This window comes from Sturnira hondurensis, unplaced genomic scaffold, assembly GCF_014824575.4.
Source record: "Sturnira hondurensis isolate 20B ecotype Veracruz unplaced genomic scaffold, ASM1482457v3 Scaffold0016462, whole genome shotgun sequence".
NCBI classification, from domain to species: domain Eukaryota; kingdom Metazoa; phylum Chordata; class Mammalia; order Chiroptera; family Phyllostomidae; genus Sturnira; species Sturnira hondurensis.
In genome coordinates, this window is record NW_028089093.1 from 8,324,361 (window position 1) to 8,352,267 (window position 27,907).

General features: G+C 39.0%; 1 protein-coding gene and 1 pseudogene across 1 annotated transcript in view; one reads left to right on the top strand and one right to left on the bottom strand.

Annotated features, from left to right (window-relative positions):
• SEMA3E (semaphorin 3E) overlaps window positions 1-27,907 on the top strand; it is a 256,905-nt gene that overhangs the window by 86,155 nt on the left and 142,843 nt on the right. The window lies entirely within an intron of this gene.
• Window positions 17,269-19,605, bottom strand: LOC119000910 (40S ribosomal protein S16-like; annotated as a pseudogene).

A 27,907-nucleotide genomic window follows, 5' to 3' on the forward strand; every position in this document is an offset into this window, starting at 1 on the left:
TTGAGTCTTTATAATGTGGTAGAATATAAATTTCAATATTAAAATTTTCTTTTATTTGGTGAAAAATAAATATAGTTTAAAATGGGATCTCAGTTTCTGTTTTGTTGTATCTTCAGACTTCCACATTCCCAGAAAGTGGCTAGGCTTTTCCTAGTCTTTGCCTTGGGAGCATAGGTGGGAAAGAAGTTACCAGACCAAGATAAACCCTCTTCCTGGCTTTGGCTTTCCAAACCCTAAAATATGAGGGTTTATGCTTAGAGGGGCAAAGGTAGAAGTTATGAGAAGGATCCTTGGCACAGAAGAGGCTGGGGACGTGGGGCATCCCGGGAGCAGTGGGGGCTCTTACTCTCCTTGTTTGTCTCCCTCCAAGAAGGTGATCAGACTTTGGGAAATGCCATGAGGTATATACTTACAGAGAATGTACTTGGTGGTCTAGGAGCTAGGATTCTCCGCCTCAGTAAGAATCTTAAAATGTGAGTTTGGGAAACACCAGAAGGATAACAATTTGTTGATGGACTGTGCAGCCTGAAACCTCAGCCCTTTTGGAGGAGATGAGTGTGAATGAAAGAGCAGAGAACCTGCCCACCACATATTTTTTTGTGGATAGGAATGACTCTAAGGATCTTCTCAAGAATCTATAGAAAAAGAAGTACCAAGAGTGCATTAAATTGAAACTCCTTCTTCCTGTTTAGTGGAGTCTCGGAGAATCATTCATGGGTAATTTTATTTAGATAAATGAGATATTTTTTGTACGTAACCAGAGTACTGAAGTACTTATAATTTCTATTAAAATAAATTTTGGGCAAGAAACAAATCACAGGCCTTTATATGTTGACTTGCGTCTAGCAAACAATGAAGAACTTGAACTAGGGCTCTAAGGTGGAGCAGACTTAAAGATTTTTTGAGTACCGGCACAATTACAGCATCAACGTGGGTGTGAGAAGTGGTCAAGTTCATCCCAGTTCCCTGTTTGTCTCAAACAGAGGCATGAAAATGGAGAAAGGAGAGGCTTGGGCAGAGACTATGGATTAAGAAAGGGGTGGAGCGAGATTCATCCTGGAAGAAAGACAGGAAATAAAGAAAACCAAAGCTCTGGTTCCTGAGTCCACCTTGGACTCGCTGGAGCCAGATATGGAAGAAGACATTCTGAGGGTAGCAGAGTTCACCCGTCTGGATCTGGCATTACATCCAGACGGAGAAATGCTACCAGTTCCTCATTCTTGCATATTTTATTTTCTGTTGAAAGATTGATGATTATTCTAGCATCTGAGTGGGCAAATGTTTTCATATGTCTGCCTTAGAAAGCCTACCAGAGTCTGGCGACTTGCCTCACCTGGCAGCCAACAGGCAGGATGTACCCCTCTGGAACTCTGTGGGTGGAAGAGAATTTGCCTTGGCCTCTGTGTGCATTAAACAAAACTACTAACCATCTCCCCTAGCAGCGACCAAGAGGTTTTGGCAAGCAGCCAGTTTTGTAAGGTTAAACATAAATCTTTAAATATGATTTGATAAGAACATAATAATACCATACATTCTTTGGGGCGAGGGTGTTTATAGCAAAGTGTGTCTGACCACAGCAGACCAGTCCAACCAAACCCCCATGGGTTGCCTTCCTTATTTGCTGTGCAAAAGGCAGAATGAGTGATTCCATTGTGAAGAGAAAGCCTACCCACAGCAGAAAATTGAAGTTGGTGGTATCTTTGTGTGAAGTCTGGACTTTCTCTTAAAATTTTAGCAATAATTTTGCAAACTGGAGGAGAATTAGGGAAGATTCATAGACCAGCGGTTCTGTTGCTGTCATCTTCATGAACTGGTCTCAGAAGGTTAGACCTTAGGTGATGCTTATGGATGAATAATATGCAGTTCCGCACACTGTGATTTTTAAGACTATACTTTCAGGGATCATTTCTACAGTTCATCACAGACTATGATTTCTCACTTTGTCTAAATGCTAATTGATAATAACCTAGAATATGACCTTAAAGTTGGCAAAAAGTAAACTCTACAAATTATTCAAAAATAAAATAATAAAACTTATAAACATTATAAACTTTTTAATTAATAAGGTTATATTATTATGCATGGTTTACTCATAAATAAAATTATAATGTTTATTAGAATACCCTTAGGACTCTAATTTTGTATTCTAAGGATAAAATTTGGCTCCACTTAATATTTGGTAGTTTTTCAAAATTCTTAAGGTATTCTCATAGGCAGAAGTTTGAAATTTTAGGATGAAAAGTGTTTTGGTTTGTTCACAGTCTAGTTTTGAGCTGCTTATATATGTGTTTCAATTGCTGCCATTCATGTTTCATATTCAGACAGTATACTCACTTGTTTTTGTTTTCAATTTATTTTATCATACACATTTTATTAAAACAACTTGCATTTTATTATGCAAGTAAGATAAACATCTCCATCAACAGACTTTCGACCTCAGACACCTCAGACTTGGTGATAGTTACTTAAACTAGTTTGCTTTGCGTTTTGAACACCAGTCTGCCACATCTTTGTGCTGAGGGGGTAGATTCTCACATAACTCAAGTGTGAGTTCTGTTGCCACCCATTTCTTCTTCATTGAAATGTGAGACTTAGTAGGATAACGGACAGAAGATCTTTCTCTGGCCTCAGCAAGCAGCCCTGGGAAGTTTGAGAGAAACTGACAAAAAGTGATTTCAAAGTACATCACCGGATATTGATACAAATACAATCTTGAACCTACAGTGAAATATAAATGAGCTAATGGAGGGGAAAAATGCATATAACACTTGTGAGTAAAACTAACACTGGAAATGTGGGTCTTATTTTGTCTTGGTCTCCTTCCTTCCTTGTGCTCACTCCCTTGCTGCCAAGGAACTGGAGCTGTCCCTGCCGAAGGCGTTCTCCCCTCCCTTACCGAGGGTCCAGCTGGCCCTGCACGTGTCCTACACTCAGGACCGTTCTTTTTCCTCCCCTCTCACAGCTGCAACAAAGTATCTTCCCCTTATCTCAGTAAGCACGCAGTTTCAACTAGCTCTGTCCTCAAGTAATCAAATCGCAGTCTATAGTTGTCCAGGTTACAGATCCCTCTAAATCTTGGTGCTTTAGTGGAGCATTAAAACACTGATAGTGTTAATTCTATCAGCTGAAAATGGGAGTCTTTTCTTAATGAAAAAATAAAATAAAGTACAAGCATGCAGGGCTGCCTCATCCAATATCTAAGGCTGATACATTGTTACACTGGTCATCGTAGAAATATAAATAGGAATACATACATAGTTATATTTCCATTCTGCCATTGGGAACAGGCATCAGCATACAGTTATCTCCTAACCTACCCACAGAAAAGGGAAGAAAGCCCTGTCACACATCTCCATTGGGGGGGGGGGCTCCACCTGCAGGGCCACCCCACTCCCCGCCCAGCTGCCACAGATGAGACTAAGTCTACCAAGACATGATCTGCTTGGGGAGGAGAGGTGGCCAAGCTCTCAAAGGAAAAGAGCCAAGAGTCTTTTTCTCAGTGGGCTTTTATTGGGCTCATTTTGCACAGGAATAAAGGTAAAGCTCATTAATCATTATTAGACAGTAAGGATCAAACAATAGATAACATACAAAGAACTCTGAGGGCTTATTCTGAATCAGGGTCTGTTAGCTCAAGGGCTACAAAACTTTGAGAAACAAACTCATTTCCTGCTTGGACCCTTATCATTTAATTGAGAGCATTCTAAACAAAGCAGGTTTCATAGGATTTTATATATTCTTTCTTGCCCTTTCCAGTACAGGGCTGCCCTGCCCTCTGTCATTGTTTCAGGCTTAAGTCAGGCTTCGGAAGTAAGGCAGCCAAGAGATTAGGAGACTTCTTGCAGACAGAATGAAGACTCAGGCTATGCCAAAGCCGAGGGGCGAGGGTCTATCACCCGTTTTTTCTATAGACTCCCAAATCTTTCCCTAGCGGCTCCCTGTGATCTGCCCATCTTAGACCATTCCTCCCTTGAGGAATCTTATCCATCATTAGCTAACTGATCAAGCATTGGGGGCCAGGCGGGGTGAAGAAAAAGAAACAGAAGCGGCACCTCTGCCAGAGAGATAAGCTTTGTCTCCTTAGTGGTTTATGGTCCCAAGGTCTCTACTCAGCCTTAGCCATGGGGGGTTACGGCCTCTGAAACCAGGCAGGGTGGTTCCCAACACTCACTAGCTAGACGTCTGTACTGCCCAGCACTTACCTGTGTTTGCTTCTTACTGGCCCATGTATTTATTTTCTCTACTATGGTCTCCCTGCCATTTTTTTTCTTTTCTCTGCAACTGTTTTGATCCTTAATGTTTGAAAAGAATACATTAGCAAAGAAAAGTATTATGCTGAATATAAAACTACATGTTTAATAGGTGCCTGAAAAGTTTTCAGGAAAAATCCCTTGGGGATTGGGAGTAGACGTCTGTTACTATGAAGGGCATGATGAAGATCCCTATGTCCTGGCAGGACTGGCCCAAGATGGAGAGGACTGCATCTTGGTGGAGCCATGGCCCTAGGAGGTTATCTTGACTTCAGAGGTTTTAAAGAGAAAGGAAGAACATTTGCCATCTTAGCAAACGAACATGGTACCAAAGGACTGTGTCCCCTTAGGGCTTATTCAGTTACGGCTCCCATTTCTGAACATTCCCGCCACTAAACTGGGAATGCAATGCACAGTAAAAGCACATCTTCAAATATTTATTCCATGAGCAACAGGTGATTAATAAGTTGCTGGACTGAGCAAAGATCAGTAGATCCTGAGTTTCCTACTAATGGATTTATGATGCTAGTTCATCCATTTTTTAAACTAGCAGCATTATTACGCCACACCAAAGCTTTACATTTGAGAATGCTTTTATCCCGTAGCCTGATTTTTCCTGTGAATTAGGAAAAGAGAAAGGAAATTAAGGTTTCATCAGCAAACATCTTTTGTCCAACTGAAGGAAACTATTAAATTATGGCTGTAAAAACACGTAACTAGTCCAATAGGCTATAAAGGAGTGAGAGGAAGTGTCCCAAGTAAGATAAATAAGACGTAAGATGTAAGTGCTGTGAAACGACAGCACAGGAACCCCACTGGGTTAGTTTCAGCAAACCGCCTCCAAGGCTTTGACTCGGATTCTTGCCTTGGAATACCCGCTCTACCTGTGCATAGGCAGTGTGTTCTTGGGAAACGCCTGAAACCCAAGAATAAAATGAAGAAAACAATTAGTGCCTACCATGTTGCATTGTGTGATAGTTAATAAGGTAAGGCATGTAAAGTACTTCAGACAAAGTGTACACGTAGGCACTAGCAGCTGGCACTTATGTTAACCAGGATTTCTGAACACACTACGGCAGAAAGCTTTCTCGCTCAACAGTGACGCTTGTATACCTCCACTGAGTGGAGCTCTGTTGTCGTCTCCTACAAATTATTCCAGTAAGTAGTCACCTACTTGGGGGGTAGAAATTATTATTATTTATATATGTAGCTTCTCTGATGAAGAACTAACACTGTAACCAGGCAAACTGAGCTTGTCCATGTGTTGTCTTGATACATGATTGAACAATTAGTGTTAAAGGAAACAGGTTTTTATTTATAGGAGTCCAATCTGTGGGGGTTGCTGAGAGCACCCCTGCTCTGAGCCCTGTTCTCTCATGAAACCCAGCACTTTCTTTCCTCCCCACCAGGCTGTAAGCTAAAACTATGCCCAGAAGTTTTCTATATTTCTATTTGTTTTTAAGCCAGCTGTGCAAACAGATTTTCATTCCTTTGGGAGGCTGTTCTTGTGAGTTTAAAAGTTCCCCTACTGTGGCGGCAGCTGTCTCTCAGGATTTGGGGCATGTTGTCCTTGGCCTCCAGGTGGTAGTTCAGGGAAACATGTGCCATGTTATACTGGATCATGGCAGAGTCCAGGGGGACACACATCCCAACCCAGTGACTTTTCTATCCATCCTTCACATATGCACAAGTCTGCATTTCCAGTTCCAGTACAGTTCAGCTTCAAGCATGTCCCACAAATCCATGCTTGGTTAGGCAAGTCCCCACACAGCTCCACCAGCTGTCTCCTCACACCCTAACCCCCCTGCATGACTGCTTCCTCCACTACAGACCACATTTCTCCTTCCTCACTACACCAGGCTGCTGGCAGAATTCCTCGGAGAAGCAGAAGTAGCTCCTCTCTCACTAGAGACAGCATGGCAGAGTCCTCTTCATTATTAGCTCAGGATGCATGGCCAAGTTCCCTCTCTTTTTCAGCCTTCTATCATTTAAATGTTCATCCCAGAACTTCCTATATCCTGTCTCTCCTATGATGCCCTACTTTTGCCAGATTCCCCATATCTTTTACCTTCTTTCAGCTATCATCTTTGGTTACAGCAAGAGTTCCCCATGACATGGGCATCTGCCTCCCCTGGCTATGTCATGAGTCACTGAATGCTCTCAGAGACACGTACACCTTTGGCTCTGGACCAAAAGGCCCATCCTCTGGGTGGCCTCATAACTATTAACTCAGCACTGCAAAGTGTCTTAAATGCCTTATCATCCACTTCTCTCTTTCCCCAACCATGGGCTGTGGGGAATAAGCTCTATTTTGGGGGGCTTCCACTCTGTCCCTCATTAAACAACATTATTATTTTATATGATGCACTAGAGATGTTCAAGCACTACAGTTCTCCATTATCTATAATTCAAGTTTTAAAGAAATGGTCATGTAAGAATGGTAGTTGTATAAAGGATTTACAGAGTCTACTTAAACATATTTTTACCATCCTGCCTTTAAAGGCCTGTAAAGTATTCCTGCATTCAATTAGGCAACTATACAGGTGTCTATTTACAGGATATGTTATGACATCTTAGGAGATGATTTAATAGATTCTTTATGAAATTTTTTGTCAATATCTTTATTCTAAAACGCACCTACTCTATGAAAAAGGAAAGAGAAAGCAACAGTTTAAAGAGGATTTTTAGGAAGGAAGACTAAATGGCAAGTATAATGATTAAAGAATTACTAACTGACTGAAGTTTAAAAGGTAAGGTAAATTGATCAAGAAATTTGAAACCTCACGGTAATATTGAGGTTTCAGCTTGTGTGCCTTCTTTTCCGTCTACCTTAGCAAAATGGAGGTGTGTGTGCCGTGCTGAAGTCTGTGTTGTTTAGTGCATCCTTCCACAGGCATGCAAGGCAGGTCCAGGAAAATAAGTCATGCAACTGCTGAGGAAAAGAGCCATGTTTAACCAATCCTCCCCCACACCCCCCCATCCTCACCTTCTGCCAAGAGGAACTCATGTTACTCTTTTAGTTACAATAGAACTGTCTTAGCTTGTTGATGCCCCGCAAGCATTTTTGCATGTGTGTATCACTTTAAATTTCTATAACTATTACATCATAGATTGTCCAGTACAAAGGAGCTTATTAAGAGGATGATATGAGTTGGAACTTTATCATACTGAGTAACCAAAAACACAAATGAGTTTATATGAGTCTAGACACATACGCAGGTTCCTTGGAATCACAGACGTTATATTTTAGTCTTGTAACTTCTACAGCTTTGGCTCTCTATCTTGCCTAAGAAACAAAGAGAAATCTATTTAATTTTGTTATGTTGCTGGTGGAATAACATATTTGGTATTTCAGAGGATCCATGGAAATTAACTGCTATGTCTAAGACTGAAGTTGGTGAGTTGTTTTCTTTTGGGGGGATGGGGTGCAGTCGTGGGTGACTTTTCCAAATGAATTTACATCTATTTGTTTCAGTTTCCGGGAACTGAAAGTCTCTCTATGTGTTTTACCAGTACAAGACTATCCATAATTAATAACCACCACTTACTACACACAGACTATATAAGCCATTGATACAGTGTATCTTACACCACTCCTACAAATAGGTCTAGCTGGGAAACACTGAGGCCAACATTAACACAGAAAATAACTTTCCCAAAGTCTCAACACAAGTTAGTTTTTAAGTAGTCTGTACATATATAAAGCATCTCACTTTTTTTACTTATAATCTATAAAAAGTCTATTGATCAAAATCCTCCATTATTTATTTGATTATAATATTAACTTATAAAAATAAGTTGATACGTTTTTGAGCATCTACTGTCAGTTTAGTATAGTTGCCTAGAGGCAGAAAAACACATGACAACAGATAAATTACTACCTAAATCCTGCCCTTCAGGAGTTTACAGTGTAGTGACCCGGGCACTTCTGTTGACTATAAGACCAAACAAGGACCGTGAAGAGGTAAGGACACTATCTGAGACAGGAGCAAAGGTCCTGTATCTTCTGTTTGCTTTTAAGGGAAAATTATCACATGTTATTTTATGTTATGTTTTCAAAAAGGTCAAACTCTTCTCTGTGAATTTTATTTTGCTCATTTAATTATTCAAGTACTACAATGTTCTATTAATTATACTATTATATATATATATACTTTTTATATATAGTTTTATTATATCTAAAAAAGACATACATTTAATATAGTCTATATACATATAATATGTCATATATACATATTACATTAAATAAATTATATACAGGTTTACATAAAATCTATTGTATACATAACAAATTATATAATTATAATATATACCTCTATAATTAGTTCTATTACATAGAAAACAAAATAAAATAGTTTTGTTAAAGTATTTTAAATTTAAGTTTTCCCACTTCTAAAATATGAAAATAGAGTCAACAACTACAAAACATGATTTATATGAACACTAATTCTCTAAAAACCTTCAGAGTTCTCCGCTGGCTTAACTAGTTCTGGTCCTTAAGACTTCGGCTTCCATCTGGGCTGTTTCTGAGTCACTCACTACGTGGCACCTGTTTTCCAAAGCTAGGTCCTGTAAGGAGGTAGCAATGAGAGGCTAGCTGCTCTCCACAGATTCTGCTTCTTTAGTGTAACCCTTCGAAGTCCTCATTTAGAGTATGTTTCCCATGCACATCTCTTCTTAGAACACGCCTTAGAAATATGCGAGGTTATATATTCCTTCTGACTTATCCAAAGCCACCATATCATTCTCTATATTTTTGCCACCATGGCTGGGGTATCATGCTAAGGTCTTACACCAGAGTCAGAGTTTTTCAGGTTCTCTGAAGGGTTCACTTCGTGCCTGCGTAGAATTTCCCTGGGTTTGTTGGTAGTACTATGTTGGTTGTCCAAACATCCCCTATTGGCTAAAAGTAAAAAGCCAAAATCACACCCTCCAATAAGCTCCCATTACTACTTAGTTCGTGTTTCATTGGTCTCTGAAAATGGTTTTCGGATGAGCTAACGTTTGCCTCTCTTTGGAAAGAATAGGGACTGATAGAATTAGGTTCACAGTGCTGGCCATGGTTGAATTCAGTAGCATTTACCCCGTACAACAGACACATTTTCTTAGTATTATGTTCCCCATCATCAGGTGTCAATATCGGTTCATTCAGTTGACAAATACTTAGTGATCACTACTGTGTGTGGCAGACAAAGTACTGGATGCTGGAGATGAAAACAGGGATTTGATAGAAGTGATCCCTGCTTTCATGGTGTATAGAAACTAGTTACAGCCTTTATGTTAGCGTCAAAGAATACTTGAAGAATTGAGAGGTGAGCTGTGCTTCATCTCTCCCTCCAGAAAGTAAGTGCTGTATATGCAAATTCTTGTTCTCATGCTCTGGAATTCTTCCTCCGTAAACGAATGAGGTGGAGCAAATGCCAGCCACCCTTGTCCCCAATAAACTGACTGGCGTCCTCATTTAAGTGCTTTCCTAAGGATCAGAGAATCTGAAAAGACTCAGTCATCCCTTTACTGAGGATCTAGGCAACTCACCTCCTTCTTTTAACTCTTTTCTCAAGATACAACATGGGAATGACCTCTGAGTCATTTGGATACAAATTTTCCAAATCTTTTCTTCAGTAAACAGTTATATTTAAATAAACATCTCATTCTTTATGCCTTTGGGGCATACAAAATAAATTCACTACAACCTACAAGTAAAATTAATTTCATAACCTCATTAAGCACATTTTTTATGTGATTCTCAAAATTATTGTGCTTCAGATTTACCTATAAAAGTTTAAAAATGAAGACTGTGCCCCCAGAGGTCCATAGTTCTTTGGTGGGCTAAGAAATCTACATCTCTGTTTTTAAATTTTGCATCTTCACTGAAGTAGTCTGTGGATCAAACCTGGAGAAATATTTAGGTAATAAATATAATACATACCAGAATTACAGAAGTAAATTATCTTATAGGATATTGTTTATATTTATTTATTACAGATATTTGTTTATTATGCTATTTTTAAGTGAAGTAGTTAGAATGGATATATTTATTCTAGGGAACTAAAGTAAGAGAGAGTTTAAGGAAGAAATATTATTAAATATATTTGGGCCATATATGTTCTTAGAAGAGTATCCTTGTAATATATATTGGGTTATTCCCTATTGAAAGATTAGCAGTATTGTTTTACATACTCCTTGATGTAACACCTCAAATTAGTATGATTTACTTAATTAATGTCCAGATTTTAAAAATATGCTTAGTGGGTCATTTCAGACCTACAATTCGACACCAACATATGTCAAGGTTAAAATTAAGTTTAAAAATGGAAAGAAGGCTTTAAAATATGACAAGTTGAACATGCACACTAACCTTTACATTTTCTCTAAAACTCGTTAAATGTGGGTAATGCCAACAGAACATTTGGTAGGAGTGACATCAGGAAAAGAACGGGGGGATGGGACACACAGCAGCAATGATTCAAAGAAAAGACAGTGAGAGGGGACTTAGCAGTAATAACATTTGGAAGGCTGGAAAACAAAGGAATGAATAAATGGTGGTTACTTTAGCAGACCGAGAAAGCCGGATCCTAAACTGGAATAAAGAAGGGTGACAGCAAATTAAGTCTACCAGGGAACATCCCCAACACTAGGAATTGGCAGTACCAGATTCTCTAAGATTGGGATAAAGTGGGGCTTACGTAGGGAGATAAGTTTAAAGTCTGTTTGTGAAGCAAGTATCAGACTCTCCTTCCCTTCTCTGCAACCAGATGTCTGCCCCTTGCCATGGCATCGGAAGAGTTATGGTTTATTACCTGTAGAGTATAAAGCAGAGGATTTCTGACTGAGGGATACCAGGCACAGTTGAGAGGGGGGATAATGCTTCAAAAATATTTGGAGATAAAGAGACATTTTACCAAAGTATGTTGAAATTTCAGCTCTCTTTGTCCTGGAGTCTCAGAGCCTGGCACTAAGCTTATACCTAACAGAAAAAGACTAAACAAATGTTTTATGATGAACGAGGCCAGTGCAAAGGTAAGACTGTACACTTCCTTAGAAAGCTGCCAAGTAAAACCGCCATTTAGTGCTAGAGTTGAAAGGAACCCACCTACCCAATTGGGCTTCTAATTCATTTTCAGTGTCTCTGTCTTATAATGAGCAGACGGCTGTGAATGTTACCAAATATCTAAGGGAAAACTTTAATAAACAATCCAAATTAAAGAATCTATATTGCTATAAAAAAATCAACTTAGAGAAAACAAAGGTATGAAGAAGAAATAAAACTAAACAAAAAGGAAAGAAAAACTCATTGATATCCTCCTCAGAGAGAATAGTAACCGTGGCAGTCATGAAACAACAAAATGGTACTGTTGGTTTTTATTTTAAATGTTGAAAGGAGCGCTCTTTACATTACACATGTGATAGTTAAAACAATCACTAGGTGAGTTGGATATAGGCTAAACAAATCTCAGTAAAAGAAGAACAAAACAACAACTAGATGGAGACAGACAGAAAACAGAGAGGAGAAAATAATTAAATCATTAAAGAATATTTCCTAGAATTAAAAGGCTAGTATAAAGGATGAAAAGACTCAAACTCAAACACATTATAATGACCCTTTAAAGGACCAAGCGAGGACCCCAAAGCTTCCAAAGTAAAAAAAAAGGTGTCATGCAAAGGACAAGGCTCAGAATGGCAAGTTTCTCAGTAGCAGTGCTAAGGTAAAAGGCAAGAAGCCGATTTCTTGCCAGCTCTAGGGCAAAAGTATTTCCTGAATTTCTAGGCTTGGCCAAATCAACATTTAAATGGGAGGGTAGAATAACATAAAGTCTCATGAGTTGTGCTCCCCGTGTACACATTCTCAGAAAGCTTCAGAAGGTGTGTCCTACCAAGACGAAAGGGTGAACCAAGAAAGTGAAAATCGGGCTGCAGGAAACCAGTCTTCAACAGAGGAGAGAGGGAAGGGCATTCCTAAAGATTATAAAGAGACCCCCACGTGATATTTGTGTAGATGGTCTAGAGCAAATCAGGTGGCTCCAGGAGAGATTTAGTCAAGAATATAAAGTTGATTTTAGTGTAAGGAGAAGAGATTGATAACAGCTGAGAAAGGGTTCTGAGATATGGCAATAAGCATTGTGCATACGTGAAAACATGGGCCTGGACAGCACTATACTCAGTGAAGCCAGTCAGAGAAGGACAAATGCCATATGATTTCACTCATACGTGGAATCTAGTGAACAAAATAAACTAACAAACAAAGGAGAAGCAGACTCAAAGCTAGAGAAAATACTGAGAGCTGTCAGAGGGGATGGGATTAAGAAAAAGCCAAAGCTCATAGACACAGACAACAGTATAATGATTACCAGAGGGAAGGGGTTTTGTGGGGAGGGGTAAATAGTGATGGAAGGAGACTCGACTTGGAGTGGTGAACATAAAATACAATATAAGATTATGTATTACAGAATCGTACACCTGAAACCTATATATTGTCTTAACCAATGTCACCCCAGTAAGTTCGATACAAAAGAAAAAAAGAATACAACTTTTCCAGAGGGAGAAAAGTTATGAAATCATGAGAAAAACAAGGGAAAGAAAAGAGAGTTTATGCAGAAGTTGTCACAATGATTTAGATGTCCCAAATATTTATATAATTCCAATAAGAAAAGAATGTAAAAACCAAATATTGACTTCACAAAAGTGCAGTTTTCAATATACGGGAAGAAAGGGAATGAGATTTGGGCATGTGCATGCTGGGGTTACTGTGGATGGGACAGAAATCCTAGTATGTCTCCAAGGAAGAAATATGATAATAAGCACATGAAAAAATGTTCAGTTCCTTTAGTCATCGGGGAAATGCAAATAGAAACCACAAAGAGATAATACTTCATACACGTCAGGATTGCTAGAAGCAAAAAGTCAGATAAATATTGGCAAGGGTGTGGAGACACCAGAGCTCTCACACGTCACCGGTGGAAATGGAAAATGATGCAGCTGCCTTGGAAAACAGCTGGCAGCGCCTCGCATGATTAAACATGGAGTTTCCATATGACCCAGAAATTCTACTAGGTATGTGTACACAAGGGAGATGAAAGCGTATGTCCACACAGAAATGAAAACATCTCTACACAAATGTTTAGAGTAGCATCATTCATGATAGTCAAAAGGTGGAAACATCCCAAATGTCCATCAAAGGAACAAGAGACAAACAAAACATACAGATGTACAATGCACATCTGTCCAATGGAACAAGATACTGATACATGCTACTACTAGAATGAGCAAGGAAAACATGCTAAGTGAAGAAAGCTAGTCAGAGAAGTCCACATGTTCTATGATTCTATCCATAAGTCCAGAGTGGAGAAGCTGATAGGGACAGACAGCAGATTAGTGGCTGCTTCAGTCTGGGGGCTGGGTGACAACGGACTGGCAGTCGTGGACAGGTGATAGTAAAAGGTATGGGGTCTCTTTTGAGATGATGAAGTTGTTCTGAAATCAACTGTGATTATGGTTGTAATTATTTATCCATGAATATACTAAAAACCTTAAATTACTCACTTTAAATGAGTAAATTGTATGATATGTGAAATGTACCTCATTTTTTTAAAAAAAGAAAACTTAAGCAGGAAAACAACCGTATTGTTTAGAGATTTGAAGACAGTTATCAAAAAGTCATAGCATAAAAGTGATTGCCTCTAAGGCAACGTTCCTCAGCCTGGGCATTGCTGCCATGTGGGCCAGGTTATTCTTTGCTGTGTGTGGCTGTCCTGTGCTTGTAACCTGTTTAAAAGCATCGCTGGCTCTACCCACTAGACGTCAACAGCAACCCTCTCCATCTTCCCCCATTTGCGATAACCAAAAACGACTCTAGACATTGCCAAATACCACCCCTTCTCCCGGGGTTGGTTTCCCTAGTTCAAAACCACTATCTAGGGACTGAGAATTGGACTTGGAAGAGCTGCAAGGCGGGGCCATGTCTATTTTTCATAACAAATGTTGAAGAATGATTTGCCTATGTGAATCGTGAACATGTATGTCTTACCCAGCTTGGGCTGCTGTAACAAGGTTCCACAGACAGGATAGATGAAAGAACAGAAATTTATTTTTCTCACGGTTAAAGAGGTTAGGAAGCCCCAAATCAAGATTTGGTTTCTGATAATCCCTCTCTTCCTGACTTTTCGTTGTCTACCCCCTTGCTGTGTGCAGGCAAAGTAGGGAGCGGGGCGATGGGGAGGGAGAGTGCATTCTCTTCCTTTTCTAGTAAGGCCATTTAGGGCCCACCCTTATGAGCTCACGTAACGTTAATTACCTCCCCCGAACCTGATCTCCAAATGCAGTCATGTTGGAGGTTAGAGTTTCAGCATATGAATTTGGGGGAGACAAAATTCAGTCCATAGCAATATGTAACTTCAAATAACATATAAACAAAATTCTGGATATTTTTACAGAAAACCTATGCTCAAATTAGCCACAAAAGTTATCCCTTTGTTAGGTTATCAATGAGGTAACTAGGAATACTGTTTTATTGTGGGCGTTTATATTCATTTGGCAATAATCTTTTTTAAACTGTTATTGTAAACTGTGGTTTTTAAAGCTCTCTTAATATATCTGGTTATTAAAAATCCTGAGTTGTTTTATAGGCGAGGTTTTTTGATTACTTGCTTTACTTGTTTTGTTTAGCTTTAGATAGATGTGGACATAAGTCTTTACCATATTTTTTGAGTGATTTTGGAGAAAAGGTGCTATCTAAATGAAACATTACGCAAATAACTCTAGGAGCATTTTCATATCAGACCTGAAATACACAGACAGTTACGCTACTGTCATAAATTGTTATCCATTGTTTAAATCCTAAATAATGCATTAGTAAGAGATAATAGCTTTAGTTGTTCTCAGGTGTTCTCCAGGCAAACTAAAATCATTTGATAGTGTGGCTATTTCCCTGTATGATCAAGCCTTTAAACAGAAATTCAGTTTTAAATTTTCCTTTTAGTCAATGTATCAAAAAATTTCAAGTGATTTTAGTGAAAATGATCAAAGTTTTATTTATATTTTAGCAAATAATTCATCTTAGTTTTACTATATACATTTCTCAACATATTAAAAAAAAAAACACGAGTAGGTACTTTTGAAAGAATTACCCCATTTATCAAGCTGACATTTTGGCTGCTTCACAAAAAAAGCGGATTCCATCATTGGTGTATATAGAGGCAAAGTAAAACCAAATCATTTCTTCCACTTGGGGATGTTTGATTAATGAGATCCTGCCTAGGTTTACTAATCTCACCGCATTTCTCACATCTCACTCAGGACACACAGCCATTCTCTTTGGAAACCACCATTATTTTCTTTATGTGTCATGCAGATTTAACCATAATTTAGATTTAGCATCTTTTTCCTTTTAGAAGTCTGTTTATAAACAATTTTATAGGACCTTTATTTCTAAGTTAAATATATTATTCTGTTCAACTATATGTTGTGAAGATCTATTTTTTTTTGCCTCTGTTAATAAAACCTACCTGGCAAATAAAATAAAAACTTAAAATAATTAATTGAGACTTTTTGCCTCAAGAATATTTTTCTTACCATATCTTTAGAATATAGAAAGATATAAAAATACACCTTTAAATTATAACATCAGAACAATATAGCTTTAGTAATTATTCTCGACGTCAGCAACAGTTTCTTTAGTGCTGCCTTTGAAGAAAGTGTGAATAAGATCAAAGTTACATTAAGAACTCTATGGCTGCTGTGATTACTTAAAGTAAAACATTCAATAGATGAATAGTGCCCATGTTCACCATGTCAGCTTAATGAATACATCGAGCATTACCTTCTTTTAAAAAAAAATAGTAGCCTTTTTACTGGTCTCTTGGTCACCTTTAATTTCATGGGCTTGCTGCTTAATTTATGTATTGTCGAATCCACAGCAGCTTCTGGCAATAAGGAGGGTTAATCTTCAATACCACCTATCCTTATAGAAGAATAGAGACACCTTTAGGTGCAGCCAGAATGCCTCCTGTATATAGTACAGAGTTATGAAACCCTTTGGTGAGACACAGGCAGGAATATTTATCCAAAAGTGTGCAGAAAGGCCATGGCTGGTGTGGCTCAGTGGACTGGAGCGTTGTCTGGTACATGGTGCACAGAAAGGCTGCCTGCTGGATTCTGGGTCAGGGCGCACGCCTGGATTGCCTGTTCCATCTCCCGTAGGGGCGTGTGTGAGAGACAGCCAATCAATGTTTCTCCTTTATGTCAATATCTCTCCCTTCCTCCCTCTCTCAAATGACAATAAAATAAAACTTTAAAATAATAAAAATAAAAATTGGCAGGCAGGTATAAATTCCAGATGTTTCATAGTCAAATCCATGCAAAGCCTAAGTGAACATTTAGTGGATTCACAGGGAACACTGACCAGAGTATTGGAGGCTAGAAATGCACAAGGCACAAGATACAATTTCATGCGTGCCTAATGTGCTCTATTTTCAAGGTTTCAGAACCCTGCTGGGAACTGTTGATCAGAAAGAGCTTCACTTCTACATGGGAATGGCTCATTATTGCCCTTGGAAAAAAAAATCCAATTCTTGTCTTGGAATACCAGACCGTTCAAGATCCTGATTCCCTTTCTGACCTCTTTGCTTCTTGCACTAACACTACTCTTCCTAAGGCAAAATACGTACTTTAAAAAAAGAGATAGGCAAACTTTCTGTAGGGTAAGATAAGAAATAGCCGAGACGTGGGGGACCATACAGTCTCTGTCACACTACTCAGCTTTGCCACTGTTGCAGGAAGGCAGCCTTAGATGATACATTAAAAAGTGGGTGTGGCTGTGCGTCATACAGTTTTGTGTACAAAAACAGGTGGCAAACCTGATAAGGCCCAGGGCCCATGATTTGCTGACTTCTGTTGTGAATATTTAATAGAGGATAGAGTCCATTTTAGAGGCCACAGCCACCTATTATTCATTGACTGGTTTAACCTTAAATCTCACAATCATTGTTTATGACAAAGATAGACCCTGATCCTCATCATGGGTTTATAAGTAGGATTTCTGATAGCCAGCACGCTGCACCAGGGCCTCCGAACTTTTTGGATTAGCAGTGATGGGGATCAGGTACCAAGAGGGTCTAGTCATACTGAATGAGTATTTTCTCTCACTTTCTTCAGCCTCGTTCACCTCTGTGGGTAATACGCCTCCAGGGCTTTGGAGACAAACTGATGTTTTGCATAAATCTGGGCCACGTGTGACCAGCATCCTTCACACCAACACGCCCTCCAACAGGAGAATTGCTCATTGGGCAGAAGCAAAACGGGTGTCAGTAGCTTGTTTTGCAGTGTGAGCAGTAGGTCAGGGGTGACCCATTCACCTTGATGAGGCCTTTGCCCGTTTGCAGTGTTCCAAGGCTGGGGCACATTGCTGGAGTTGGAAGACCTGCATCGACTGGACAGGGCCCTTGGACTGCTGGCGATGGCTGTAGAGGACAGCTGCTGGTAGCCCAGCAACACAATCCGATAAGGCCAGTGTTTTTGTTTGACTTACACAAATGCTTGATTTTATTATTACTTCAATTCTGGGTAATACAATTAAACAAGAAACAAATTAAGAAATATAATGATTGTAAATGAAAAGGCAAAACTATTATTCACAATTAACAATACCACATTCCTCAAAAACCTAAGCTAATCGCTTGTTAGAATTGTTACAGGGGAGACTTGAATTAGGGGACTCCTCCTCCGTTCTTGCTGGTGAGAGATAAATTCAGGCGAGAGACAGAGAGTATAGTGAAAATGTGGTAGTGAGTTTATTTATGAAATATACTTTTGCACAAAGCTGGAAGCGGGCACCCAGCTAGTCCGAGGGCCCCACCTATTGGGGCTTTAGGGGTTTTATGCTTCAGCCAGTCTCTAGGCTCCCCACACTCCTCTCTTCTCTGGACCTTGGGATTAACACACAGTTGCAAAGGCTTCCTTTCCCGGATAGTAGAAATGATACGAACAATTTCAAAGGCTCCGCTTCTCTTGTGCTTATCATGGTCTCTCTGGTGCTGTTTGGAACCCTTGGCAATCTTATCTGATCAGGCTCAGGAATGCCGAGTTAAGGGGTGAGACGTGTCTCCTTTCCCCTCCCTGCCTTGGTTTGCTATCTAGCCTGCCTAACAGCAAGGCGGTGCCCAAAGTAACCTCACACGGGAATCACCTGAGGAATGCCTCATGCCTCAAATACCTCTTGGTGTTTGAGCCTCGCCCCAAGAGATTGATTTAATTGGTCTAGCCATTGAAAAAATATATAACTATATATAGTAAAATAAATCAGAACATATTTGTGTACATTGCATATAATAAGAGTATTGTTTTTATGAAACCTTGTTTTCAAATGTATATTTTACATGTTCATGTGTGTACTGACTGAAACAAAATGGACTTGTCACTTGGGGGCACGGTCTACAAAATTTGAAAGCTGCCCTAAATGACCTAGAATTGGTCTAGGCTTAAAATAGGAGCTACATTGTCTTACCGTGGCGTATGTTACATAGAGCAATACTTGAATTGTTGATAGTGCTGAGGGTCAAGAGGAGAACTCCAGAAGAAGAAGGCCTGGCACGAATACAGTCAGGGATGTTAGCAAGGAGAGCGACCCCCTGTTGGGAGGGGGCTCCCTGAACACAGCACGGGAGGCAGCACAGGGACTAACCCACCTGCAGTGCCTGTGCCATCTGAACAACCACAGTTCTAATAACTCACTACTTTTCCTTCTCCTCCTTCTGTTTAATTGTCACAATCTCTTTTAAGCAGAGTAACAAAGGGAAGGAAGTTGTAGATGGAGATAACTTCCCTGGGGCAGAATAATCCTGGCTGAGGCTCAATGGGGACCTGAAACTGCTCATCTCTCTGTCTCATCTCAGATGAAGGATATTTGTGGCATGTGTTTTCCTGTCTTTTTCTGCCCCCAGCCTTGCTTTTTTTCCCCCCACATGTGACTCAAACACAAATTGAGGTGAGAAAAGGGAGGTTCCCTTTTAGGTTGTAAATCCTCAGACCCTCCCATGATACCCTCAGGGAATTCAGGTAGTGACAGAGAAGTGTGTAGGGGAGGAGGAGAAAAAGATACAGAGGGAAGTGCTTTGGGGAATGGCTTATTACTATAGTTAACATATTTGGGAGGTGGAGATATCCTAGAAATTCGTATGGGGTAAGTGAGAAAACCATGTAAACAATATTTCACGTTCAGGATTTAGTGTTCATCTTCATTGAAGGGACAGAAAAGGTGCCCTGGTGAGAGCGGCTTACATCACATGGTGCTTTATTAACGAAGGAGCACAGACAGACAGAGCAAGGCTGCAGCTTCAGATTTGTCTTCTCACCTGGAGTACATCTATAAATTGGACAGGCCTTCATAAGTACATACAATTGTCTATCCCCTGTTTGCTTTGTTTGCTTATTAAACTGAAGCACGTAGAGCATAAGAGAGTAACTGTAGAGAAGAAACTAGAGCCCAGCTCTCAAGATATGGCTTCATTAGATTGTTCGCATCAGAGCAAACTTCTTCCTGAAGGAAAAGGTTCCATCTTGCTATTTGTTATTATGCAGTTCACTTATATATTTATTAATTTACCCTTTCAGAAACCATTGTTTGAACTCCCACTAGGTCCCAGTCACTCTAAGTGCTTCTTTTTCAAAGTAGAAGGAGGCAGGCTTGGTGCCTGGCCTTATGGAGGTCATGCTGTAATAGAGAAGACAGGTGTTAAATCATATTAAGAACACTAAGTTCCGTAGAGGAAAGGCAGTTGCATACAGGTTTCCTAAATTCTTATATCCGATGATGTGTATTAAATCTTATTCTCTATAATTTGAGAAGAGTTTTCCCAGCTACATTTTATGTCCTCCAATTTAAAAACGAGTCGAAGAATGTAATAGGAAACATAAAGATGTGATGAAATGAATAAACCTTAAGTCTGGAAACGATCCCTGAATTATTTTAAATATTGCCTCAAGTATTTGCATTGAAAAAGCTCCTTCATATTTTCTTAATTTGTACAGGCTGTTGCCCAACAGAAATAACAATCAGCAACGTGTGCTAATTTTAAAAAGTCACGTTTATCACACTTTGGTTTGAGAGCCAAAAGCCAAATGTCCCATCTCCTGAGAATGCCCATATGGAACAGTAGAATGCAAATATTTACATTTAAATTATTTTCAAGGTGCCTCTCTTATGTTTGAAGGTGGTTCAAATTAATCAAAGAGAAAATATACAGCCCTTTCCTGCATAGTTTTTATAGCAAAAAAGTAAAATGTAGCTGTTAAGTAAAATATTTTAGTATCTTATAATATATGCATTTTCATGTTTAATGTCTGTTCTAATGGAAAATACAAAATTTTAATAAGTAAATAAATTAAATGTCATAGAAACATGACAGAAAAATATAGATGTTTGAAGCTCTGAAGTTGGGATCATTCTTCAGAGTTATCCTGTATTTTACCCCGAAACAGACCAGGCCACCCTGGGGAGAGGCTTGACCTTGCACAAGGTGGCTCTCTTTCTCTCTTTGGCTGGGATTCACTGAAAGGTTTGACAGCTGAACCATTGTCAGCACGCCCAACAACTGTGAGAATGTAACTATTTTCCTAAAGGAGGTTGTCCACTGCACATCACAGTGCCTGTCATAGGAACTGAAGCAAACAAGAAAGGAATGAGCTTAGAGGTCAAGGTTTTGAAGGCATGAAACTGAAGTTGGTCATAGGGACATGCAGGAGGAGAAGTCAGACATTTTTGTAGTGAAACTGGTTAAGTCGCAATCATACTGCCCAACACTACCAACACCAATAAGCACAGACAGGCATTGACTCTTTACAGGCTGTTTATTCAGATGGCTGGTCATCTGAGAAGACGGTGGGTTATATACCCTAACAGACCGCCTTCCATTTCCTTTCAAGCCAGACGTTTTTTTCTGTTGTTTTTTTTTTAAATATAAGGGGGAGACATGTAAGGGATTTGGAATTCAAAGGAAAAAAGTATAGGTAAGGAATTTGGAATTCAAGAAAGAGGTTAATCAGATAAAACCTGCAGTCAGCAATTTCCCTAACATCCTTTTATCTGATGACTGGTAATTTTCTTTATCTGTTTCCTGTGTCCTAGGTGATTTTATTTATCTGTGTCTTGGGTGGTGGACTGTCTCCTCTCCCTGAAACACAATGGCTTGGATACCACCTTGATTGCTTATGCCTCTGGGCACAAAAGTCAATTGCTTGTGGTCTTCTGGAGTCTGGGTGGGCCCTACTATCAGTTCCTGAAACAGTAGCTGTTTACATGCATTAACTACTAGGCTTATTAACTATTACCTAAAACTAAAATTTTCCAGTTCTTGAAAATTCAGTATTTATTGACTCAAAATTATGACATATAATTTTGAAGAAGTACATTTTATTTTTATGAACATGAGTAGACTAGTATTTTCTATGTCTATAAATATAGAGATAACATTAAGAAAAGGTATTTCTTGTCCCTGACTGGTGTAGCTCAATGGATTGAGTGCCAGCCTGCAAACCAAAATGTTGCCAGTTCAATTCCCAGTCAGGGCACATGCCTGGGTTGTGGGCCAGGTCCCCAGTCGGGGGTGTGTGAGAGGCAACCGCATATTGATGCTTCTCTGCCTCTTTCTCCTTCCCTTCCCCTCTCTCTAAAAAAGTAAATAAATAAAATCTTTTTAAAAAAGGAAAGCTATTTCTTAATATTCGATTATGGTGACGGGCAGTATTACAAAATGGCTCAGAAGATATATTTTAAGCCAGAATACCTAGTGTTTATTCCCCCTCTGCTGCTGGTTATTTATGACCTTTTACAAGTTAACCTTTCTATTCATCAGTTTTCCACTCTGAAAAACAGAGAAAATGATATTACTTATCCAATGGGGCTATTGTAAAGAATAAGCAAGTTAGTACTCTAATTTTTGGAATAGTGGCAGGAGCCTTGTAGGCAGCAACTCGCACTATGAACTCTATATCTGCACCCATTTAAGTGTAAGTTCCATTCAAATAGAGACTTTATCTTTCTGATCACTGCATTATTCTGAGGGCCTGGGAAAATCGGCAGCCCATAGGTGTGGATGAATGAAACCTGCATTCCAATCTGAGAATTTGTTTATGTATACTGGAAAATATATACATAATGATTTTAAGCAGTTTATGGTATAAATAAGTAAATTGATCCTGTTTTGATATGTATATGACTAAGTTTAAGATATTTTAATTTATGTTTTACAGTCTACTTAAAATTTTTAAATAATAAGACATGACATTAAACATGTACCAAAATGGGAGTTATTTTCAATTATGCCATCTAATTTAAATTAGCTTTTTTCTATATTTTATTCTGTATGTAATGACAAAAGTTTGAAGCAGAGGTATATTCTATCTCTAACCCACATACATACTATTTTTCTCCATTAATCTGCTTTACTGTTATGGTTTTCATTCATTTTTAAGATAACTAATTGAGAATCAATTTGAAGTCATGTCCCTTCATCTACCTCTCAGAACCTCTATCTAGAATAGAGCGCCTGATCACTATTTTATTTGGCAAACGTCTTCTGGGTGCCTTCCTCTGTGGTGAAACTCACTGTGGGGAATACGAATAGGAATGCATATGTTATTCGTTCCAGGAGCCCACAGTGCAGGCAGGAGATGACAGATACTCAGTCAGGACAATTAATGAAGAAAGTAGGGCTTGTAGCAAATGTGGACTAGTCATGAATTAGGTAGCATGGACTGACACCATGGAACTAAGGTGCGGGACATCTGTGAAAGTCCTATTCTAGCTGTAGCACAACATGCTGAAAAGTTTCTACTCTGGGCTGTAGTGGTAGGAAGGCAGTCTATCTTTCTCACAAATTTCCAAGCAATCCTTACGTGAGCGGATGTCATGACAGCAGCTTGAAATCATCAACCAGGTGTGAAATTCATCTTTCTTGTCCTAGTGCCACTGCCTAGTATCCGAAGAATGGCTTGGGCATCTAGCTAATTTCATATTAACAATTTTTCCTTTTGCCTGTCTGTTCACCTGATTTTATCATTCAAGCATAAATGTCGTAGGTGTTGTTCCATTTCTGTTTTAAGCTAAGAGTAACTCCTTTATTTTGGGGAGCTACTTTCAAATCCATGTAGTTTTAGTCTGGCAATCAAGATATCCCCAATAGTCCCCTATTCTTGACATAGTGACGCAATGACAGTACTGTATACAATGACAGTATTCTTTACCCATAAACGCAAAATAGATTCAAAGGGTGAGCCTGAGACCCATGTCAGAATAATCTGAGTTATAACCTTTAATTCTCTGAAATGCTGGTGGAAGGCTAGTTTTTCCTGAGTTGAAAGGGGTCTGTCCAGATACAGTTCAGCCCTGGTCTTGCCATTAGCTGTTCTCTCCATATTGACTGGACCTGATTACAGATAGAGAGAGAGAAATATAATCAGTTATAAGAGTATGTGTGTATGTTAGAGAAAGGACTACAAACTAGTTTGTAGTCCCCAACTTCAGTCCCTGAAGCTCTGAGTCCTTTGAGTCTGAGAAATACCCCAGTACACTGGTCAGTCACACCAATCCCCTTCGTTAAATGCTTCATCCATTTGAAGGTGTGTTTCCATCAGTGAAAGAATACAGTGCTTGGTTTCTGCTTCAGTTTGTCAGCCTAGCGTTTCTGTTCCATGGATTCCGGATACCCTGGTGAGGTCTCCGCCTCCTTGCTTCACTTTTCCTGATCAGTAGATCCTAGATTTTCCAAGTAACAGTAGATCCTAGATTACTAGTGCTGTTCTAGAACCTAGATTAATTTGCTAGTGTCCAGTATGCGTGCTGTTGTCGCCTGGAACAGCCACCCACCTACCCACACACACAAAAAGCATATTTTAGGATTAAAAACCCTTTGAATGCATAGACTACCTAGGCTCATAAAATGCTTGTGAATTTTTTTGAAGCAGGATTTAGTTTCTTTCTAAGAAATTGAATCTCTTTACCAGACACTAATATGTTATTATATGAAATATACTTGCTAGTTTTTGACTGAGATACCGCGATTTTCCACCTAGTACCTAGAATACACAAAGGTAGCTATTAACTGTTATCCACCTCGGTCAATGTCCTTTTCATAAGTCACCCTTACCAGGAAAGCAAAGTCATGGGCAAACAGAAGCAAATATATGAACACAATGACTAGAGAACAGTTTTAGGCCATGATGTTATCAGTAAAGAATATTCCAGTAACACTCCCCTGTGGTGGAAGAGAAATGGCCTTTCTTCCCTTTTATCAAGAATGAAATATTTTAGTCATTTGAAGGGCTGCTTCTTGTGGCATTTATGAAATTCTTTAGTGACTATTTAAAATACTTATGTTACATTCCAGTGACCACTGTGTGCATGACTTAAAATACTTTAACCCTTAATGGAGCTTGAAGAGGAAACTTGAATATTCTTCTAGTCTCCGACCTTGTCTGGAAGGTTTTCATAAAGATATAATACTCTCATTATCTAAAACGTATTTACTTTTCCACTTGAGGGTATTTTTCACATATTTGAACCCTTTACAGCACGGTTCATTAAGAAAACCTAAAAAACTCTCTGAAGATAGAGAAGACACAAATCACTGCAATTTCACTTGAATTTTATTGTATCTTTTAAATTTTTTAATACTCTTTCTGAAAATATATTCATTTAAAAGATTTGTTTAAGAAAAAGACTTGAGAACTGAATCATGTTAAATGACATTTCATTTTATGGGTCATTGTTTGCAAATGAAGTTAGTAAGCAAAACAATGTTGTTAAAACAAAGGGGGTAAAATAGCTTTTATAATGAGATCTTGGACTTTTCATTGTTTTGTTTTTTTGCCTGTATAGATGACTGAGTACTTAGTATGAAATGAATAGTGAATTAAAGTTTGACAATATTATTTATCTGTGCCAAACTTTTGGCTCTTTGATGATATCTTATAGTTTGTAGTTAGTAGTTCAATAAGTCTGTCATTTCCACTGTCCAGTCTGTGGTACATTCCAGATAGTCCTAAACAAACCATGTCATCAGTTCCAACAAAGCTTTCACTCAGTCCCTCATAATATTGTATCACTATTCTAACTGCAAAAAAAAAGAGATGAAAATATTGGATGATATACTTGGGATTCTAATGTTCAGTTTTTTTTAAATTTCTTTTTCCCCTAGTTAGATGCTTAAGAGCTCCTTTTCAAGAATAGTTTTCACAATGATTATTATTATATAGCAATTGTTCTTCTTTTATTTATATGCCATATCTCCATTATTCTAACTTAAATGATGATTACTCTTGTCCTAACAATGAGGGCCTTATGAGAAGAATTATGACAGAAACTGTATAAAAGCATATAGTCATATAATTTTAGTGATCATACATAGAGAGAATCATTTTAATCATATTATGGGCAAGAGCTATGAGTTGTTTTTGTTTCAAAGGTCTCTACCTCATTACAATTTATTCTTTTTCTTGTGTTTTTTTAGCTACTCACATCTTAAGTCACTCAATCCTTTGAACAGAAAACTTGGGTTCTAGATATATCCACCATGTAAATGTTTTTGTAATAAGAGACACAAATGATAGAATTTGTCCCCTCAAAAAACATTAATGACAGAGTTTAAAAAAGTGAAAATTCATTAAAAGTACTCTTTAAATATTGACAATATATCTGATTCTGAGAAAATTTATAATATTGCCTTAGCTCAAGATATCACCGAAATTATTGGTCTTCGTACCAACTAAGTTTGAACTTTCTAAATTTCAAGGCTGAAGGATTTACACCACAAGGCTGCTATTTTATCTGTCCCACCTGCAGTTTTTCCATATGTAAGTAGAAATATATTTGAACAGTGACTTCTGAGGCCATTGCAGCAGATTGCAGTTGTAATGTTAATGCCTGAGCAGCGGAGGTGATTGAACAGGCGTGACAGGAGCAGGAGCCTAAACATCACATTCTCTATGGGATCGCCGCTTAATGACAGAACGGTCAGGTTGGTGCCCATGGCCTCGCCTTCCTTTTCCCCCTTTGCCCGCCCCACTCCAAAGAGGGAAAGAGCAAAGAAAAGCCTTGGAAGTGATCGTTGGGGGTTGTATTGATTTCCAAGAGCTGTCTTAACAAAAATACCACAAATGGAGCGGCTTTAAACAACAAAAATGTATTCTCTCACAGTTCTGGAGGTTAGAAGTCCAAAATCAAGGTGTTGACAGAAATATGATTTCTCTGACGAATCCAGGGAAGAATCCTTGCCTGCCTCCTCCTAGCTTCTGGTGGTTGCTGGCAATCTAGCTTCTGGTGGTTGCTGGCAATCCTTAGCTTCCCTTAGCTTGCAGCTGTATCTCTCCATTCTTTGCCTCCACTGTCACAGGGCCTTTTGCCCTGTGTCTCTATGTCCAAATTTCTCACGTTTTATAAGGCTACACATGCCACAGCTTCCCTCGATTATACCTGCAGAGACCTTATTCCCAAATAAGGTCGCATTCACAGGTACTAGGTGTTAGGACTTGAACGTATTTGTAGGGCCTCACAATTAACCCACAGCAGGGGATGGAGGTAGCCAAAGCTGATCCTCCGGCATCTATGACATGAAGCAACATAGGACTCTGATACTTAAACTCTGAATAGTTAATTAAGAATTCAGTTGAATAAAGATAGATAAAAACCTATGTGCATTTATTTTTCTATTATCCCCAATCCTCCTGAAACAAAAAGAGATTTTAAAAGCACAGGCCCCGGGACAAAAAGAAGGGGACAGAAAATAATAGCAACGGATTTTGGAAAGTGGATTTATCCAGAGCATGGATGAATGTAGTTGACTAGGCAGAACCAGGAGAGCCAAATCTTAAACCTATAGAGGCACAAATCAAGAATCAATGTGATTTATTCCATAAAATTCCCCAAAGCTTCGGGAATTGAAAGCATCAAGTACCAATGGAAGTGAGAGTAAAGTTGATTCAGACTTTAGTTTGGAAGGCTGTGTAATAAGCAATTAGACCCTCATCCAATATGACCCTGCTAATTCCTTTCCCCTGTAAAAACTAAATGTTTTTTTCTTTGGAGAATGTAAAACAGATCATCTCTGCACAGGAGGACTAGGCTGAAAACAGAAGAACCTGGTGAAAGACTAAGTATTAAACACTGAGACCAGCAATGGGCTGGTATATGTTTAATAACCAGCTCTCTGGAGAGAAAAAGATTCCTTGAGTCATAGGGTTGGCTGATTTCACCAGTTTCATACTATAAACATCATGTCCCTTATTTTAAAGTTGGGAAAATATGTACCTAATCGTCCTATATGACTGAGTTCGTATCAGTTTCAGCCCACAAGTGATTGAAAATTGCCTACCCATCTTCTCCTAAGGCTTCAAAATTGTGTTCCTAGAGGGACATCATTGGAATACTCTTCTCAGAGGAGTGTGATCAGTAGAAAGAAACATACTGATGTCAGGCTTCCTTAAAGAAACCATCTACCCACCTTCTTCACAGCAAAGGGCTCAACCGACAAGCCCTACTTCTTTCCTAGGGCTTCCATTCCTAAGCCCCCTCTTAAATACAGGCACACAAGGGAGGTGGGGCTGGCTGGGGCTGGGGAGAGAAGGGAGGGCAAAATGGAGACAAGAGTTGCGTGAACAACACTAACAAAATG